A 9,908-nucleotide genomic window follows, 5' to 3' on the forward strand; every position below is an offset into this window, starting at 1 on the left:
ACATACCCTACCCAATGTCCATAACCCCACCCCCCCTCTCCCAACCCCCCTCCCCCCAGCAACCCTCAGTTTGTTTTGTGAGATTAAGAGTCACTTATGGTTTGTCTCCCTCCCAATCCCAACCTGTTTCATTTACTCTTCTCCTACCCCATTAACCCCCCATGTTGCTTCTCCTCTCCCTCATATCAGGGAGATCATATGATAGTTGTCTTTCTCCGATTGACTTATTTCACTAAGCATGATACCCTCTAGTTCCATCCACGTTGTCGCAAAAGGCAAGATTTCATTTCTTTTGATGGCTGCATAGTATTCCATTGTATATATATACCACATCTTCTTTATCCATTCATCTGTTGATGGACATCTAGGTTCTTTCCATAGTTTGGCTATTGTGGACATTGCTCCTATAAACATTCGGGTGCACGTGCCCCTTCGGATCACTACGTTTGTATCTTTAGGGTAAATACCCAGCAGTGCAATTGCAGGGTCATAGGGTAGTTCTATTTTCAACTTTTTGAGGAACCTCCATGCTGTTTTCCAGAGTGGTTGCACCAGCTTGCATTCCCACCAACAGTGTAGGAGGGTTCCCCTTTCTCCTCATCCTCGCCAGCATCTGTCATTTCTGGACTTGTTAATTTTAGCCATTCTGACTGGTGTGAGGTGGTATCTCATTGTGGTTTTGATTTGTATTTCCCTGATGCCGAGTGATATGGAGCACTTTTTCATGTGTCTGTTGGCCATCTGGATGTCTTCTTTGCAGAAATGTCTGTACATGTCTTCTGCCCATTTCTTGATTGGATTATTTGTTCTTTGGGTGTTGAGTTTGCTAAGTTCTTTATAGATTCTGGACACTAGCCCTTTATCTGATATGTCGTTTGCAAATATCTTCTCCCATTCTGTCAGTTGTCTTTTGGTTTTGTGAACTGTTTCCTTTGCTGTGCAAAAGCTTTTGATCTTGATAAAATCCCAAGAGTTCATTTTTGCCCTTGCTTCCCTTGCCTGTGGCAATGTTCCTAGGAAGATGTTGCTGCGGCTGAGGTCAAAGAGGTTGCTGCCTGTGTTCTCCTCAAGGATTTTGATGGATTCCTTTCTCACATTGAGGTCCTTCATCCATTTTGAGTCTATTTTCATGTGTGGTGAAAGGAAATGGTCCAATTTCATTTTTCTGCATGTGGCTGTCCAATTTTCACAACACCATTTGTTGAAGAGGCTGTCTTTTTTCCACTGGACATTCTTTCCTGCTTTGTCGAAGATTAGTTGACCATAGAGTTGAGGGTCTATTTCTGGGCTCTCTATTCTGTTCCATTGATCTATGTGTCTGTTTTTGTGCCAGTACCATGCTGTCTTGATGATGACAGCTTTGTAATAGAGTTTGAAGTCCGGAATTGTGATGCCACCAACTCTGGCTTTCTTTTTCAATATTCCTTTGGCTATTCGAGGTCTTTTCTGGTTCCATATAAATTTTAGGATTATTTGTTCCATTTCTTTGAAAAAAATGGATGGTACTTTGATAGGAATTGCATTAAATGTGTAGATTGCGTTAGGTAGCATAGAGATTTTCACAATATTTATTCTTCCAATCCAGGAGCATGGAACATTTTTCCATTTCTTTGTGTCTTCCTCAATTTCTTTCATGAGTACTTTATAGTTTTCTGTGTATAGATTCTTAGTCTCTTTGGTTAGGTTTATTCCTAGGTATCTTATAGTTTTGGGTGCAATTGTAAATGGGATGGACTCCTTAATTTCTCTTTCTTCTGTCTTGTTGGTGTAGAGAAATGCGACTGATTTCTGTGCATTGATTTTATATTCTGACACATTACTGAATTCCTGTACAAGTTCTAGCAGTTTTGGAGTGGAGTCTTTTGGGTTTTCCACATATAGTATCATATCATCTGCGAAGAGTGATAGTTTGACTTCTTCTTTGCCGATTTGGACGCCTTTAATTTCTTTTTGTTGTCTGATTGCTGAGGCTAGGACTTCTAGTACTATGTTGAATAGCAGTGGTGATAACGGACATCCCTGCCATGTTCCTGACCTTAGTGGAAAAGCTTTCAGTTTTTCTCCATTGAGAATGATATTTGCGGTGGGTTTTTCATAGATGGCTTTGATAATATTGAGGTATGTGCCCTCTATCCCTACACTTTGAAGAAAATTGATCAGGAAGGGATGCTGTACTTTCTCAAATGCTTTTTCAGCATCTATGGAGAGTATCATATGGTTCGTGTTTTTTCTTTTATTAATGTGTTGTATCACATTGATTCATTTGCGGATGTTGAACCAACCTTGCAGCCCTGGAATAAATCCCACTTGGTCGTGGTGAATAATCCTTTTAATGTACTGTTGAATCCTATTGGCTAGTATTTTGGTGAGAATTTTTGCATCTGTGTTCATCAAGGATATTGGTCTGTAGTTCTCTTTTTTGATGGGATCCTTGTCTGGTTTGGGGATCAAGGTGATGCTGGCCTCATAAAATGAATTTGGAAGTTTTCCTTCCATTTCTATTTTTTGGAACAGTCTCAGGAGAATAGGAATTAGTTCTTCTTTAAATGTTTGGTAGAATTCCCCCGGGAAGCCGTCTGGCCCTGGGCTTTTGTTTGTTTGGAGATTTTTGATGACTGTTTCAATCTCCTTACTGGTTATGGGTCTGTTCAGGCTTTCTATTTCTTCCTGGTTCAGTTGTGGTAGTTTATATGTCTCTAGGAATGCATCCATTTCTTCCAGATTGTCAAATTTGTTGGCATAGAGTTGCTCATAATATGTTCTTATAATTGTCTGTATTTCTTTGGTGTTAGTAGTGATCTCTCCTCTTTCATTCATGATTTTATTTATTTGGGTCCATTCTCTTTTCTTTTTGATAAGTCTGGCCAGGGGCTTATCAATCTTATTAATTCTTTCAAAGAACCAGCTCCTAGTTTCGTTGATTTGTTCTATTGTTTTTTTGGTTTCTATTTCATTGATTTCTGCTCTGATCTTTATGATTTCTCTTCTCCTGCTGGGTTTAGGGTTTCTTTCTTGTTCTTTCTCCAGCTCCTTTAGGTGTAGGATTAGGTTGTGTACCTGAGACCTTTCTTGTTTCTTGAGAAAGGCTTGTACCGCTATATATTTTCCTCTCAGGACTGCCTTTGTTGTGTCCCACAGATTTTGAACTGTTGTATTTTCATTATCATTTGTTTCCATGAATTTTTTCAATTCTTCTTTAATTTCCTGGTTGACCCATTCATTCTTTAGAAGGATGCTGTTTAGTCTCCATGTATTTGGGTTCTTTCTAAATTTCCTCTTGCGATTGAGTTCTAGCTTCAGAGCATTGTGGTCTGAAAATATGCAGGGAATGATCCCAATCTTTTGATACCAGTTGAGACCTGATTTAGAACCAAGGATGTGATCTATTCTGGAGAATGTTCCATGTGCACTAGAGAAGAATGTGTATTCTGTTGCTTTGGGATGAAATGTTCTGAATATATCTGTGATGTCCATCTGGTCCAGTGTGTCATTTAAGGACTTTATTTCCTTGTTGATCTTTTGCTTGGATGATCTATCCATTTCAGTGAGGGGAGTGTTAAAGTCCCCTACTATTATTGTATTGTTGTCGATGTGTTTCTTTGATTTTGTTATTAATTGGTTTATATAGTTGGCTGCTCCCACATTCAGGGCATAGATATTTACAATTGTTAGATCTTCTTGTTGGACAGATCCTTTGAGTATTATATAGTGTCCTTCTTCATCTCTTATTATAGTCTTTGGTTTAAAATCTAAGTGATCTGATATAAGGATTGCCACTCCTGCTTTCTTCTGATGTCCATTAGCATGGTAAATTCTTTTCCACCCCCTCACTTTAAATCTGAAGGTGTCTTCGGGTTTAAAATGCGTTTCTTGTAGGCAACACATAGATGGGTTTTGTTTTTTTATCCATTCTGATACCCTGTGTCTTTTGATTGGGGCATTTAGCCCATTAACATTCAGGGTAACTATTGAGAGATATGAATTTAGTGCCATTGTATTGCCTGTAAGATGACTGTTATTGTATATTGTTTCTGTTCCTTTCTGATCTACTACTTTTAGGCTCTCTCTTTGCTTAGAGGACCCCTTTCAATTTTTCCTGTAGAGCTGGTTTGGTGTCTGCAAATTCTTTCAGTTTTTGTTTGTCCTGGAAGCTTTTAATCTCTCCTTCTATTTTCAATGATAGCCTAGCTGGATATAGTATTCTTGTCTGCATGTTTTTCTCGTTTAGTACTCTGAATATATCATGCCAGCTCTTTCTGGCCTGCCAGGTCTCTGTGGATAAGTCTGCTGCCAATCTAATATTTTTACCATTGTATGTTACAGACTTCTTCTCCCGGGCTGCTTTCAGGATTTTCTCTTTGTCACTAAGACTTGTAAATTTTACTATTAGGTGACAGGGTGTGGATCTATTCTTATTGATTTTGAGTGGGGTTCTCTGAACCTCCTGGATTTTGATGCTTGTTCCCTTTGCCATATTGGGGAAATTCTCTCCAATAATTCTCTCCAATATACCTTCTGCTCCCCTCTCTCTTTCTTCTTCTTCTGGAATCCCAATTTTCTAATGTTGTTTCGTCTTATGGTGTCACTTATCTCTCGAAATCTGCCCTCGTGGTCCAGTAGTTGTTTGTTCCTCTTTTGCTCAGCTTCCTTATTCTCTGTCATTTGGTCTTCTATATCGCTAATTCTTTCTTCTGCCTCATTTATCCTAGCAGTGAGAGCCTCCATTTTTGATTGTACCTCATTAATAGCTTTTTTGATTTCAACTTGATTAGAATTTAGTTCTTTTATTTCTCCAGAAAGGGCTTTTATATCTCCTGAGATGGTTTCTCTAATATCTTCCATGCCTTTTTCAAGCCCAGCTAGAACCTTGAGAATCGTCATTCTGAACTCTAGATCTGACATATTACCAATGTCTGTATTGATTAGGTCCCTAGCCTTTGGTACTGCCTCTTGTTCTTTTTTTTTTGTGGTGAATTTTTCTGCCTTGTCATTTTGTCCAGATAAGAGTATATGAAGGAGTAAGTAAAATACTAAAAGGGTGGCAACAACCCTAGGAAAATATGCTTTAGCCAAATCAGAAGAGATCCCAAATTGGGGGGGGGGGGGGAATAAGGGGATAAAAAGAGGTTCAGAAAGAAAAAAGAAAAAAGAAACAAATAAAAAAAGAGAACCAATAATGGAAAAAATATAAAAAGGAAAATATATATATATATTAGATAAACTAGTTAAAAAACGTTAAAAAAGAAAAGGGTAAAAGTTAAAAATATTTAGCAGAAGAGAAAAAAAATTGAAAAAGAAAAACAAATTAAATTAACTGCAAGGCTAAAGAATCATGGGGAGAAAGCCATGAGTTCCGTGCTTTCCTTTCTCCTCCTCTGGAATTCCGAGGCTCTCCTTGGTATTGAAACTGCACTCCTTGGTCGGTGAACTTGGTCCTGGCTGGGTTTCTTGTTGATCTTCTGGGGGATGGGCCTGTTGTAGTGATTCTCAAGTGTCTTTGCCACAGGCGGAATTGCACCGCCCTTACCAGGGGCCGGGCTGAGTAATCTGCTCAGGTTTGCTTTCGGGAGCTTTTGTTCCCTGAGCGCTTTCCGTAGAGTTCTAGAGGACGGGAATAAAGATGGCGGCCTCCCAGTCTCCGGCCCGGAGGAGCCGAGGGCTCGGGGCCCCACTCCTCAGTGCGCCCTCAGAGAACAGTGCCCAATTACTCCCGTCTGCCTGGCCTCCGGCCGCACTCCGAGCTCACCGAGCCTGCGACCAGTTCAAGGTAAGCCCGAGCTGTGAGCTCACTCCTCAGCTCCGTCTCTGTAGCCGGCTTCCCTGTTCTAATACCTGCAAGCTCTGTGACACTCAGACACCCCCGATCCTTCTGTGACCCTGTGGGACCTGAGGCCACACTGGCCCCGCGTGGGCTTCACCCCAGATAAGCCTCTGGAGCGATGTCCCTCAGCGGAGCAGACTTTTAAAAGTCCTGATTTTGTGCTCTGTTGCTCCGCCGCTTGCCGGGAGCCGGGCCCTCCCCCCGGGGTCTATCTTCCTGTCCCTTTGGATTCACTTCTCCGCCAGTCCTACCTTTCAGAAAGTGGTTGATTTTCTGTTTCTAGAATATCTGTTCTTCTTCTCTTCGATCTCCCGTTGGATTTGTAGGTGTTTGCAATCTTTAGATAAGCTATCTAGCTGATCTCCCGCAACCTGAAGTAGTCTCAGCCTGCTACTTCTCCGCCATCTTGACCACTTTTACTTTTTCATTGAACAAATATTTTTACCCTACTTTGACAAGGCACTACATTTGAAATATGTACATTAAAAAATGGCTTCTGTCATCTTATAGTGGGAGACTAAAACTTTACATAAAGTCACAGCAAGAATAACACAAGTAATAATAATAATAAATCTAAAGATTATATATATATATATATATATATAATATTATTCTGGATATTACCTGAGGTTCATTTAATCCTCATAACAACCTAATGAGATACATATATTAAAGGCAACAACTACAGTTACAAATCTCTCATGAGAAATCCAAAATACATGTTTTGGATTTAATTGTGTCCCCTAAAGTGATATAGTGAAGTCCTTACCTCCAAGTACCTGTGAGTGTGAACTCTTGTAGAAATAGAGTCTTTGCAGATATAATCAAATTAAGACCTACCATCTAACACAAAGACTGACGAACTCCAGTTCGACCACCGCCCTGAGAATACATCCCAAGATCCAGGTTAGAATATTGGGGGATAGGGGTAAAGATAGTGATCAGACCCCATTCTTTTTCTTTTGTCTTTTTTTTTTTGATTTTTAAAAAAAAGTTTTTTTTCTTTTCACCATAGCAGTATTCATTGTTTTTGCACCACACCCAGTGCTCCATGCAATCCGTGCCCTCCCCAATACCCACCACCTGGTTCCCCCAACCTCCCACCCCCCGCCCCTTCAAAACCCTCAGATTGTTTTTCAGAGTCCATAGTCTCTCATGGTTCACCTCCCCGTCCAATTTCCCCCAACTCCCTTCTCCTCTCCATCTCCCCTTGTCCTCTATGCTATTTGTTATGCTCCACAAATAAGTGAAACCATATGATAATTGACTCTTTCTGCTTGACTTATTTCACTCAGCATAATCTCTTCCAGTCCCGTCCATGTTGCTACAAAAGTTGGGTATTCATCCTTTCTAATGGAGGCATAATACTCCATAGTGTATTTGGACCACATCTTCCTTATCCATTCATCCGTTGAAGGGCATCTTGGTTCTTTCCACAGTTTGGCGACCGTGGCCATTGCTGCTGTAAACATTGGAGACCCCATTCTTTTTCTTTTGTCTAAAGATTTTATTTATTTGAGAGACAGAGAGAACACGGCCAGGGAGAGGGGGAGGGGCAGAGGAAGAGAGAGAGAAGCAGACTCCCTGCTGAGCAGGCAGCCCAGACATTTAGATTGCTTCCTATCTTGTCCATTTTAAGTAATGCTGCAAAACATAGGGGTGCATCTATCTTTTTGAATTAGTGTTTCTGTTTTTCTTGAGTAAATACCCAGAAGTGGAATTATTAGATTATATGGTATTTCTATTTTAAATTTTTTTAGGACCTTCCATACACTTTTGTACAGTGGCTTTGCCACTTTACATTCCCACCAACAGTGTATGAGGGTTCCTTTTTCTCCATTTTCTTGCTGACACATGTTGTTTCTTGTCTTTTTGATACCAGCCCTCGTGGCTGATGCAGGGTGATACCTCACTGTGGTTCTGATTTGTATTTTCTTGATAATTAGTGTTGTCAAGCATCTTTTTATGTGTCTGTTGGTTATCTGTATATCTTCTTTGGAAAGCTGTTTATTCAGAGCTCTCCCCATTTTTAAATCAGATTGTTTTATTGATGTTGAGTTGTATGAGTTATTTATGTATTTTGGGTATTAACCCCTTATGTGATATGTTATTTACAAATATCTTCTCCATTCAGTAGGCTGCCTTTTTGTTTTGTTGATGGTTTCCTTCACTGTGCAAAAGAGTTTAGTTTGATGTAGTCCCAATTGTTCATTTTTGCTTTTGTTTCCCTAGTGTAGGGAGACATATCCAGAAAAATATTGCTAAGGTTATGTACAAGAGATTACTGCCTATGTTCTCCTGTAGTAGAATTATGCTTTTAGGTCTTACATTTAGGTCTTTAATCTATTTTGATTATACTTTTGTGTGTGATGTAAGAAAGTGGTCCACTTTCATTTTTTGCTAGTTGTCTTAATACCATTTATTGAACAGACTGTCTTTTCCCATTGTATATTTTTTGTTTCTTTTATTGTAGATTAATTGACCATATAAACATGGGCTTATTTCTGGGCTCTCAAATCTATTTTTTTTTTTGAAACTGAAAAAAAGATTATATTTTGAAATCAATAAAGTACCATATTCTGTTTGAAAGTTCTTTCCAACTACGCTGAGATATCATACTAGTTCCAATAATCATAAAATCAGAGAACTAAACCCATAAGAATATAACATAAAATCAAGACCTTATAGCTTTGAGTACATTTACACTATTTCTCTAAAATATGCGTGAGCCTGGTGATGGATATTAAGAAGGGCGTGGACCACATGGAGCACTGGGTGTTATAGATAAACAATGAGTCATGGTACACTATATAAAAAACTAATGATGTACTGTATGGTGACTAACATAATACAATAAAATATATATAAAAAATATCTCACCAGATTCTGTTATTTATTTATTTTTTATAATTTTATTTTTTATAAATATATATATATATATATATATATATTTATTTATTTATTTATTTATTTATTTATTTTTCCCCCAGGGGTACAGGTCTGTGAATCTCCACGTTTACAAACTTCACAGCACTCACCATAGCACACACCCTACCCAATGTCCATAACCCCCCCCAACCCCCCTCTGCCCAGCAACCCTCAGTTTGTTTGTGAGATTAAGAGTCACTTATGGTTTGTCTCCCTCCCAATCCCAACTTGTTTCATTTACTCTTCTCCTACCCCATTAACCCCCCATGTTGCATCTCCTCTCCCTCATATCAGGGAGATCATATGATAGTTGTCTTTCTCCGATTGACTTATTTCGCTAAGCATGATACCCTCTAGTTCCATCCACGTTGTCGCAAATGGCAAGATTTCATTTCTTTTGATGGCTGCATAGTATTCCATTGTGTATATATACCACATCTTCTTTATCCATTCATCTGTTGATGGACATCTAGGTTCTTTCCATAGTTTGGCTTTTGTAGACATTGCTGCTATAAACATTCGGGTGCACGTGCCCCTTCGGATCACTACGTTTGTATCTTTAGGGTAAATACCCAGCAGTGCAATTGCTGGGTCATAGGGTAGTTCTATTTTCAACATTTTGAGGAACCTCCATGCTGTTTTCCAGAGTGGTTGCACCAGCTTGCATTCCCACCAACAGTGTAGGAGGGTTCCCCTTTCTCCGCATCCTCGCCAGCATCTGTCATTTCCGGACTTGTTAATTTTAGCCATTCTGACTGGTGTGAGGTGGTATCTCATTGTGGTTTTGATTTGTATTTCCCTGATGCCGAGTGATATGGAGCACTTTTTCATGTGTCTGTTGGCCATCTGGATGTCTTCTTTGCAGAAATGTCTGTTCATGTCCTCTGCCCATTTCTTGATTGGATTATTTGTTCTTTGGGTGTTGAGTTTGCTAAGTTCTTTATAGATTTTGGACACTAGCCCTTTATCTGATATGTCGTTTGCAAATATCTTCTCCCATTCTGTCAGTTGTCTTTTGGTTTTGTGAACTGTTTCCTTTGCTGTGCAAAAACTTTTGATCTTGATAAAATCCCAAGAGTTCATTTTTGCCCTTGCTTCCCTTGCCTTTGGCGATGTTCCTAGGAAGATGTTGCTGCGGCTGAGGTCAAAGAGGTTGCTG

The sequence above is a fragment of the Lontra canadensis genome, unplaced genomic scaffold (genome assembly GCF_010015895.1).
Source record: "Lontra canadensis isolate GAN:19392208 unplaced genomic scaffold, GSC_riverotter_1.0 scaffold7, whole genome shotgun sequence".
Lineage (NCBI taxonomy): Eukaryota > Metazoa > Chordata > Mammalia > Carnivora > Mustelidae > Lontra > Lontra canadensis.